Source organism: Perna viridis, chromosome 7, assembly GCF_037379345.1.
Source record: "Perna viridis isolate PV_CMFRI_1.1 ecotype Kerala chromosome 7, ASM3737934v1, whole genome shotgun sequence".
Taxonomy (NCBI): Eukaryota; Metazoa; Mollusca; class Bivalvia; order Mytilida; family Mytilidae; genus Perna; species Perna viridis.
The window spans coordinates 47,716,470-47,728,778 of NC_142451.1; the positions used below are offsets into that span (position 1 = coordinate 47,716,470).

The 12,309-nt window shown below is 33.5% G+C and overlaps 1 protein-coding gene across 1 annotated transcript in view; it reads right to left on the reverse strand.

Moving 5' to 3' along the window:
- The window catches only part of LOC148613042 (uncharacterized), a 56,541-nt gene extending 44,559 nt beyond the window's left edge, over window positions 1-11,982 (reverse strand). The window contains exon 1 of the mRNA XM_088595036.1: window positions 11,871-11,982. The gene's annotated coding sequence lies outside the window, so the exon portion shown is untranslated. The remainder of the gene's footprint in view (window positions 1-11,870) is intronic.
- Between the last annotated feature and the right edge of the window lie 327 nt (window positions 11,983-12,309).

Below are 12,309 nucleotides of genomic sequence, written 5' to 3' on the forward strand. Positions count from 1 at the left end.
GACTTTTATTAGAAAATCGGAACATCTAGCGGTATTTTTATGATGTTACAATTTTGACCATATAGATAGTTAATTCATTGTCTACGTACCGATTAGCAATTATTTTCTACTAAGCACATGTACATGTATCATATCAGCGCTAAAGACATGCCAAAATGATATTTTATAGTTTTAATCTGAAGTAACACTTCGAATTTATTTTTCGTCGAATGCAGTGGATTAGATAGGCTTGTGATGAAAGAAGGTAAACAAGAAATATTTAACATATGTAATGAATGTTCTTTAAATAGAAGCCATGTTCTTTTTTAGAGAGTACTGTGAAAGTATCATTGTTCGTGGGGTACCATTTGTCGTGGATTTCGTGGGTTTGGTAAACCACAAAATTTGGTTCCCAACGAAAAGGAAATGTTCTAATCATTTGCATGTATAGAGTTATCAAATCAACGAATAAATAAATAATAATAATAAACAAACAAATAACTGAATAAATACATAGACTAAACACTGTTAAACATATTTGTTTATCTGTTTATTTGTTCAATAACTTTAAACAAATAACCAAAGCAAATGAAAGAAAACATAAACAAAATAAAACAACAAAACAAAACAAAATAAAAAACCCAACAAACAAACAAACAAACATAAAGAATCATTTTTTACATAGTAGGTAATTCTTTGTGTTTGGTAGTTATTGGTGAATACTAATTGACTCAAAACATTAAAACTGACTTGAAAAAAACACACCCCTTGTCAATAAAAATCTCTTTTACGGGCTCAAAATTAGAGATTTTCTATCAAGATAGTGTATATTTAGTAAATTTCATTGCTTTCGTTTGTTCATAAAAAGATATAACTCTCCTATTGCATTTCAGAACATTGAAAAACTTATTTCACAAGAAAAGGCATGCACCCCAAACTTCAGTAATCTCCAACTAGACAGACAAAACCAAATACAAAAGATTCTCGCTGACTGCTGAGTTAATTTAGTCACAATTCTGTGTCTTTTATGAACAGGAATAATTTGATAACATTTTATTTTGGTTGTAGAATTCCCTAAGCATAAATATTAATGCCCGTCTTGTTTTAGGTCAATATATTTAATATTTTTATCTGCTGTGATAAATCTCATACGTAATTGTCTTATATGTTCGTTACTCATTTAATACAAAGCAGTACCAAAGAGTAATCAAGGGAACCAAGGTTATAGCAGTAATCAAACGAATGTAATCCAGGGACAAAGACCAGACATGAAAAACAGGCATACACAACAAAGAACATAAAACAACTAAAATCATATATACAAAGTAACAAAAGCAATTGAGCAATTCAGACTCCACTAACTGGGAGCATGGACCAGGTGCACCGGTAGGGTAAGCGTCCTCTGTTTTCTAGAAACACCCGCCGAGTTGCTCATATAAAGTCAAATCTGGGGTAGAAAAAAGAGAAAAGGAAAACTACGACACGTTAAACAAATCAGTTTTCATAGCGCATATAGATCCACCGTAACGATTCACGAGTTTATGATGACGACCATAAAACTTCTGTAGTGATGACTTCAATGTTGTAGCAACATAACCCTGATCCAGAAGCCTATTTGTTAGAATTCTAGCGCGGTACAAAAAGTCTGCGTAGTTTCGGAAAGCTCTAGCATAACGTATGAGTTGTGGTATGAACACTCCATACGCAGGTGCTGAAGGGATGTTGCTACAGATGAAAGGAAAGTTGACTATTCTGAATGAAAAAAACATCACGTTTGTCGTAAAGTTTTGTCAATAGTTTTCCTTTACCGTCAATTTCTACGTGTAGGTCAAGATATGAGGCTGACTTCACAGAGTCTGTAGTATCCTTTATCTCAAGTTCTTTGGGGGGGGGGGGGGTAGATGCGATGTACAAATCCCCAAAATTGGGATCGTTTAAAGATAATACGTCATCTATTTAGCGGAAACTGTAATTAAAGGATCTAGCTAAACGACATTTTTCATTCGGGTCAGATCAGCTATAAAGTCAGCCTCATAAGAGTGAAGGAATAGGTCAGCAAGTAGAGGAGCACAATTTAATCCCATTGGAATGCCGACCGTTTTTTTTAAAACGCGTCCACCATGCTGGACAAATATGCTGTCGTTTAAAAATCCAGCATTTTGTAAACATCTTCCTCTGTGTATTGGGAAGATGATTTGGAATTATTTCTTACTATAATAATAATACCAAGAACTATATATTTGTATCTATGTGTACCATCTTTTTGGAAAAACAACGATGTATGATGTTTTTAAGTCAGTATTTTAACTGAGTATGGGAATAGAAGTATACAGTGTTGAAAAATCATAGGTGTTAATGCTATTCTATTCTGAAAATAGTCTTGAACTGATTGACTCCGAAAGATCTTTCAAATTTTTCAGAATTTACATTGAATTAATACCACAACGGGAGTAACAAGTGTTGTGGTAGGACTGCAAACCCTCTTTGACAGCTGTGACAAAAATATAAAATACCAAAGCGACAAAATAAACTAAAAAGCAAACAAACAAAGACCAAACCAAAGAAACACAAAAAAATCAAAGTAATGTGATGGAGTGCTGCCATTTTCATTTTATTCTGGGAGCGAAGCAGGCCATTCGTACCCACTAGGAGCACTATATGTCACTCCGAAGTTTTTTTGTAGGAGTTCATATTGCCAATGATTTGTTTGTTTGTTTGTTCTTTTTTTTTGGCGTAACTCTTTTATTCATATTTTATACGTAATTGTATCTCTTTGTGAATGATTATCGTCTTTGTTTTCTGTTCTCAATTTATGGCCATGCACTTGGATCTTGATATATCTGAATTCTCTCATTATTGGTCCGTACGTATTTTTTTGCTGATATCCACCCTATTGAGACTTTTTAAATTAGCACAGCAAAAGTGGCTCTGGTTTTCAGTTTTCTTCATAAACAATCATGATTATTCTTCAATTTAATTGGAATTCATTAAATAACGTCTAACAGTACTTATAATATCTATTCAATAAAAAGGTGAAATCAATTGAGCATCTTTGTTCTAGTTCTGTGAATAGTATGGATTAGTTCTCAGAGTTCTTTACACTAAGACATTACATTCTTTACGCCTTACAATCCTGTATAATATAGCGGAAATACCATGCAGGGGATAAAATTAACACTAACAAAGGATAAATGTAGTAGATGACATAGTTAGGGAAAAAAGGACGGGAAAATAATTTCTTCCTTATAAAATTGAAATTTGAAAGGTTTAAAAATTACAAGGCACTACTGTCAAATGAAACATATAAAACAAATGAGTCTTTTAAATTTTTTACACTCGTTTCGGCAACCTCTGTCATAATGTAGTAGTTGTTATATGAAAACTCAACAGATGCTGACATGAAAGGAAAGTTCACGGTAAGAAACGAGGAGTCATCGGATTTATCGCATAGTCTGGTCATAAGTTTTCCCTTTCGATCTATTTCTGAGAGAAAGTCAAGATATTAGACTGATTTTATAGTGTCTGTAGTATCCTTGATCTATTTATTATTTTTTTTTTTTTTTTTGGGGGGGGGGGTTACAAGGGATGTATTAAAATTCAGATTATCGGAGTGTGTAAAGAATAAAAGTTAATTAACAAGACCGCAGTGGTATGTTAGATCTCCAGTACTTTGTCACTCGCTTCGTTTGAACGGAAAATAATGTATATCCTCCTATTTCAAAGTAGTGTCAATGTTTACTACAAAGAACGTTTTTTACCTTATACGGTCAAATTCTGTGGCGTACAAAATTTTCATGGTGGCCAGTCAGTGAGACCCGTAATTTATTAACTTGGCTGAAGTAATCTTGTTGATATAACAATTTTCCTAAATCACCTATTTTGTAACATAATTATATATATATTATGATCTATATTATCACTGGTTACTTTTGGTGGAACATGGTTAGTGGATAAATTATGTGATTCTTTTGCAGAGAAAAGGGTGAAAAAAACCTGAAGTATGAAAGACGGACGCTCAGACTGAAAATCATTATCCTAATTAACTTCGTTGAGAGGAAATACATAGGAACTTTTGCATACCTGCAAATGCATGTGTTTTGTATCTTTAATTAAAATATATACAAATTCTAAAACATAGAAATTTTTTATTTAAAAGATATACAAATTTGTATAGTTTATGGCATCACACCAATATAATCAGAAGGACAAAGAGAAAAATGTAAGAAATCAGTGATAGTATACTCTAATAAAACAACCATTAAAAAATCTCAAAAGCGGTATAAATAGCTGTGGTACAATTCAATGAACCTCATTATGTACAAATCTAGAACCCCAATCATTTTTCAAATGTAATATGAGTAATATGTTAATTTATATGTAAGACTCGGAACAGCAATGGGACACAGAGGAATGATGGTCGCGCGGAAGTGCAATGATAGTACTCCGACGTGCGTTTATGATCAATCTGTACTGCGATAGTTAGACGTGATTGTTGAGGCAAATTGCAATATGGAAATGCGGTGGCCACTACGAGGAAGTGCGTTTTTATTTTTCTTTTGAAACAAATTTTCGCTTAAATGTTTTGACTTTTATTTAGATTTTTTGTCCGTTGTTACCGTAAATAAACGATAATTATGAAATTCTACAGATATCAGTCCTCATATAATCAGAAAAAAAACTTTGCTTTCATTTCGTTCCTACTTCCAATGATTGAGGACATTATTAAAAACAAAATTAATAACTTTACTTCCAGTTTTTCCTTCACCAAGTGGCAAATTGAGTAAAATTTCCGGTCACTTTTAGGAGGACGAAAACTCTTTTTCGTGAAATATTTGCTATAGACTGACTGTGGTGGAAAGCTCTTTTTTTATTTACGTATACACTACATAAAACACATCTGATCTATAGTACCTGTAGAACATAAATGCAATGTAGTATAAGACGTCGTCTTTTTTTTTCTTTGTGTCATCCTATACACTGCTGCTGAGGTTATCAAAGAATGATTGATGCTAGAGAGATCTAGATTAGATTGATTAACGGAGTAAACCTAATATGAAGAGAAACGTGCTAGTCAAGTCCCCCGGAACTTAATTTTTGTCTTCGAGATGTCAATACATTCTTTGAACTTGTATATTGCAGTGTCTATTTCGCCTTACAACTATAGAATACGCTCCATGATTCCTTGTGAAAGCATGTCTTCCTTTTTCAAAAGGTAAAAATTCATGATATCAAATTCATAAAAAGCCACATTTTTTCCCGATTTTAATACAACGATAACAAAGCAGTCCCGGTAAATTATTTAATTGTACTTAATATAGTTTTTATAAAAGTTAATTATTAGCACCGTAGAACAATTTAATTAGTCGGTCGCATAGTACATTTTCTATGTTTCATGATGCATGCAATACGATTTTCAGTATCTTTTGTTACCCGTAGCTAAAGTTTATGTTTCTCGAATTACCTCGACTACCGTAACGTATCTTTTAAGTTTTGATGCTGCATTAAATACATGTACTGTTAACACTAAAAATTAGTAATGACACAAGCTACGTATGTTTATACAGGCAACAATATACTAGCTACTTTCATGACTTTCCTGTCAGCTTTCTCCGTAACATTAATACGCTCTTATGCACGTAAAATTTCGTGGCGACGTTGAATTGGGTATCAATGCACTTCCGCGTCTTCGCGAAATATCAGCCAACGCACTTTCGCGCATTAGCGTTACACATCAAACGTATTTCAGCGTTGACCATCGCACTGCGGCGTCCCCTTCGCACTTCCGAGTCTTACATATATATTTCAAATTATGATTCACTCTCCGGTTCTGATTAAAACCAGGAAAATATTCCAATTGCAACAAAACATTTTTTAACAGATGTAATAAGTATATATGTTAGAAAAAAGAACCGATATGATAAAACGTAATAAATTCAGTGTAAAACCTAAATACAAAAATAGTCTTACCTAGGGTAAGGGACAAAACTCTTAAAAATCATTGCAGCGTTTGTGTAAAGCATTTTACATCAATCGCATCTAAACATAACATTAACTTGGATTTATTTCATTCTATTTCTAATGAAAGCTTGGAAGGCTTCAGTGAAATTGAATATGATACAAACATATCACTGATTTTAAGATTTCTGTACCTTACCCCCAGGTCTACCTCCTTCAGTTCACTTCACTCCCATGTAACAACAGAAACATGAACGACACAATTTATCCTGAGGTGAACGTACAATATTTTAACGACAAACAACTCACCTGTCGAGTAATTGAAAACGCTTTATTCCTCTAAACATACGAGAAATGTGAAGAAAACGCATTTAATACGAAGTCAACCTTGTCTAATATTTGATTGGTAAAACCTTAATTTACGCTTTCTGCCTCTGATCGATTTGGTAGATATAGGCTTATCTTGAAAATTGAATTGAAAAAAAGTACATAGAGATGTTAGAAAAACAAAGTATTAGTTACGCGTCGGTAAAGATGTACAAAAAGAAACCCATGATAATCTTGGTGAAAAGACACATAAAAGAGAAGCATACCGATAATAACAGTAATACTTTGTAAAGAAAAATACATTGAAGCACCAGATTAACACGTTTGCATTATGACAATTTATGAGGTATCCGAGATATAAAAGAACTATTACCAAGAAATACGATTTTTTTAATAATATTTATATTTGATAAGATTAATACGGCAGATCAAGAAACGTCGTTTACATGGAAAACAGACATACACAACAAAGAGCATAAAGTAACTAAAATAATACATACAAAGTAACAAAAGCAAATGAGAAACTCGGACTCCACTAAAAACTGGAAGCATGGACCAGGTGCACCGGTAGGGACAATCATGATTTATATTTTAGCTTTAATAGAAAAAAGAACAGATAATATTTTCTAAGATTTTTTCATTGTCATAAGTATCTCGTGTTTATTTGTATTATATAAGCGTTTCATGCTTGTTATATGGATAGTTTGATTGTTAAGAATGTCTTAGCATGAATGTCTTAGCATGGGTATTCGCACTGATGTTGATAAAACTACAATAAAAATTACGCAGGACTTTACGACACCATAGATCAATTACGACAGCAGTGTTTTGCTGCTACATTCGTATGTGGCTAGTTTCTTCTATAAGTTAAGCTTCAATAACATAAATTAAAACATCAATCGAGACTTGCTATTTCCTATCTTAGTTTAGCATTATTCGCCACAGTTATTGATGTCACTACTGTGAAAGAATGGTTTCTCGTTTCATTGAAGGCAAATCTTATTGAGTATTGAGTGTCTGAATTAAAATGCACACATAAACACCAGGTCATCTCGTCTGTATGTTGATAAAAAACATGTGATTGTTGTGAAACATAAAAGGATTAAATCCATAGTAATGATGTCTAATAACAATTATTAACCTATTCTACTTGAAAGGAAAATCTTTAATTATACGTTTCGTTTTGTATTTTGAATAATTTATAATAATTTAGAAGCACGATTCGATCAAAAACGATCGTTAACGGTCAAAATAAGCATTTTCACCTATTCACCGGTAACGATAATTTAGAATTACGATTGGTAGGCATATTTCGACGTAATGTATTTATACATATTTAAACAATATATGCCATAATTGAAACATAAAATGATATTCGCCACGTCATGACAAAAAAAAGCGGAATGGCAAAATGTTCAAAATGGCCCAACTCGAAAACTACATTTTTAATTTTGTTGAAAATAAAACATGTATTTGATGGCACTTAACAACTGTGGAAGTTAAAACAAAATAATTAACCTATTTTCAAATTATGCACTGGAAACCTCCGCCCGAAGAATACACAACTTTTTGGAAGGTATTACATAACACCTTGCCACTTCGTGTGGCAGGATATAAGAATAGAATGAGGATAAAAGAAGTCAAATGAGCAATTAAAACATATTAGCTAATGAATACGTTGGAACTATATCTGAAGAATACAAAAAAGAACTACATTTCATCACGTTGAAGGAAGAAAAAGACACAATTGACTATTAAAGAGCATTTAGTGAGTAATAGCCATCAGTGAGTAAGATACATCATTTAGTAAGAGTCACTAGTGACTTTGAATCGTTGACATGGAAACTTTATCTATCATTTGTCGAGAGCTCGTTGTGAATCGTTAACATGGAAACCTTTATCTATCATTTGTCGAGAGCTCGTTGATGTTGAAATTTGCAAGTTTATGTTATATAAAATGCAGGTATGCTTTAGAAAAAAAATGCTTCATCGGAAGAAATGTTACACATCTGCTTATGTCATTTAAAAGAAAACATTTCCGCTCTTCAAATGTAGTTTGTCTTTAAAAGAGTAATCAAGGGAACCAAGGTTATAGCGGTAATCAAAAGAATGCAATCCAGGGAAAACGACCAAACATGGAAAACAGACATACACAACAAAGAACACAAAGTAATAAAAATCATACACACAAAGTAACAAATGCAAATGAGCAACTCGGATATATTAAAATATTGTCACAAGCAATCGTTATGCATTAGATTGTGTGTCATTTTAGGTTATCTACAAATTTCATGATTTTTCGTATATAATAGAGCAAAAAAATACACATAACTTTAAGTAATGTGTATTGTCATAGGTGTTGTCTAGTTAGGAAGAGCCTTATTTTTAAAAAGTAGAAACAGCCTTATACAGAGTATTGGTTCATTGATGTTGTCATGAATGAATGGTAGAAAATTAAAAGGTTTCTAGGAAAACATATTCTTTCATAAGATGTTTAATAGCAAAATATCACGACAATTTTTTTTTACTTTAGTAATAGATCTTTCATGTAACCGTCTGACAAAGCGCATAATTTGTGATCATTAGCTCTGCTATAAATATAGTATTCCACAATGTGCTGACAATCACTACAAAGGACCCGTGATTCATGATTAATTACAATAGTAGCAAAGGACCTACAACGTTCTACATGATTCTTATATTTTGGTACAGAGACTCCAAAATGTTCTACACGCTCCTTACATTCATTGACCCCCAGTGTTAACATTTACCTTATATTCGTTTTCTAAATGTTACGTTTATCTAACATTCATTCCAAATGACCGACTTTACATATTAATAACATTTATCACGAAGGACCCCTAGTGTTCAACACGTCTGTATCATTGGTTCCAAAGGACCCACAATGTTCAAACTGTCCCTGAATGTTCCATGTGTTCTTTACATTCATTTCAAATGATCCACAATGTTCCATGTGTTCCTTACATTCGTTGCAAAGGATCCACAATGTTCCATGTGTTCCTTACATTCATTCCAAAGGAGCACAATGTTCATGTGTTTCTAACATTTATTCTTACTCTACTACACTCCCTTTACAAAACAAGTCTTGACAATCCTGTTTCTGACCCCACCTCATCATTATACAGACTTGTTGCTATCATTTTGGATATTGGTTTCTACAGACTCTTTAAACCAGTTTGTGTGAAAAGTCAAGATGAAGAAAAACGATCATTTCCTCCACTACCGTTTGTCAACAAAGGTAAAGATGCAATTAATTTGGCTATCATCCTCCATCACAAACACGTCACCAACAAAATTCTCCCATATTTCAAAAACAAATCCATACCAATTATTTCAAAATCCTATACTTCACATATTGCATACACAATTTTCAATTATAAAAGGCTATTGCAGAACCTCGAGATTGAGGACTTCAAGGCTAAACCACCTGACCTGACTGTTCTTGCAAAAACATTCCATTCAAATATGGTCCTTCTGGTCATGTCGTTACGGGAGATTTAACCATCATCGGAAACGAATCTCTGCGTAATATCCTTCCTAAAGGTCCTAAGTACCGTGAACCACGCTCCATAAATTGGAATTATAACTTTATAAGTTCTTATGGATGCCGTCGAGGACTATGCAAGCAAACTGATAAAACGAGAACAAGAAGACATTGATTCTCTGTCAGAGTGGTTAAAGGCCGTGAGGTCTTTAATTTTGAAACGAATGAAAGTATTAAGTAGGTCAATGAGTGCCAAAGCTACATCAGTTTTCAAAGACCTCGATGTAGCAAAAACATTGTCTATTATACATGATAAATATGTTGTCGTACCAGCAGACAAAGCCCAACAACAACATTCTTTTTGTCTGCAAAACGTTTTACATCAGATGTTTATTATCAGAGGTAGACGTAGCAAATATTAGCAGTGATAAGACCTATACTGCTACCACACTCTCCAAAGAAGAGATTGTAGAAAACACTAAATCAGTACTATCCTCGTTTAGTATCTCCACCAAGGACGATGATTGTGATCTACCGTCTATGTACTGGATTCCTAAACTCCACAAGAACCTCTTTGTAACTTTTAACTTCTATACTCACAACTGTCAAAGATGGTCTGCAGTCATACCACAACACTTGTTACTCCCGTAATGGTATTAATTCAATGTGGAGCCTGAAAAAATTCGAAAGATCTTTTGCAGATAATCAGTTCAAGACTATTATCTGAATATAATAGCATTAAAACCTATGCTTTTTCAACACTGTATACTTCTATTCCCCATCCTCAGTTAAAATCCCGACTTAAAAACATTATACATCGCTGTTTTTCCAAAAAGATGGTACACATAGATACAAATATATAGTTCTTGGTAGAGATTCCTCATACTTTGTAAGAAATAATTCCAAGTCATCTTCCAAATATACAGAGAAAGATGTTTGCAAAATGCTGGAAGTTTTAATCGACAACATATTTGTCCAGTGTGGTGGACGTGTTTTTAAACAAATGGTCGGCATTCCAAGAGGAACAAATTGTGCTCCTCTACTTGCTGACTTATTCCTTCACTCTTATGAGGCTGACTTTATAGCTGATTTGCTCCGAAAGAAAGAATATCGTTTGGCTAGATCCTTTAATCTCAGTTTCCGCTATATAGATGATCTTTAAACAATCCTAATTTTGGGGATTTGATACATCGCATCTACCCCAAAGAACTTGAGATAAAGGATATTACAGACACTGTAAAGTCAGCCATATCTTGACCTACACTTATAAATCGACAATACAGGGAAACTATTGACCAAACTTTACGACAAACGTGATGTTTTTTCATTCAGAATTGTCAACTTTCCTTTCATCTGTAGCAACATCCCTTCAGCACTTGTGTATGGAGTGTTCATATCACAACTCATACGTTATGCCAGAGCTTTCCGAAACTACGCAGACTTTTTGTATTTTTGCGCTAGAACTCTAACAAATAGGCTTCCGGAACAGGGTTATGTAGCTACAAGACTGAAGTCATCACTACAGAAATTTTATGGTCGTCATCATGAACTCGTGGATCGTTATGGTGTATCCATCTGCACCATGAAAACTGATTTATTCAACGGGGCATAGTTTTCCTTCCCTCGTTTGTCTACCCCGGACTTGACTTTTTATGAGCAACTCGGCGGATGTTTCTAGAAAAGCAGAGGACGCTTACACTACAGGTGCACCTTGTCCATGCTCTCAGTTTTTAGTGGAGTCCGAGTTGCTCATTTGTTTTTGTTACTTTGTGTTCTTTATTGTGTATGTCTGCTTTCCATGTCTGGTCTTTGCCCTCTACTGATTACCGCTATAACCTCGGTTCCCTTGATTACTCTTAAATTCATTCCAAAGGACCCACAATGTTCCGCGTGTTTCTTACATTCATTCCAAAGGACATACAATATTCTATGGATTACATTCATTTGATCTCCGCTAGACATCTTGATTCATTTAAAAGAACCCATAATGTGTCATTTGTCCTTACAGTAACTAAAATGGGATCCATAATGCATTCCACGTTTTGCATTCATTAAAAGGGATCCACATTTACAAACAGTAAAGAGTAGAAAATCGTCGACTTACCTATTTTCTTAAGGAGATTTCCTTATCTCAAATAATACGTATTTGCTATTCAAACAATCTTTAATCATTCCATCTATTCCGTTTAAAGTATACTAGAAAGAGTATTTTTTTTTAAATTTAATCGTTATCTGAATCATAGCAATATAAGCAGCAAATTATAGGCTTAAACGTATTGTACGGTGACTGAACTTATCGATTCCATAATGTTTGTTAGTGAAAAACTATAGGTGGTACAAACCTGAGTTAAATAATAAATAACTAAACAACTTCCCAAGGGAAAAGAACATTAAAATGCCACTTTTAGAAAGAGTAATCAAGGGGACCAAGGTTATAGCGGTAATCAAAAGAATGTAATTCAGATCATCGTCTATTGTAAAAACATTTCCTGTTTTGATATCAAGGCATATACGATTTAGCTTTTTAAACTATAATAACACAA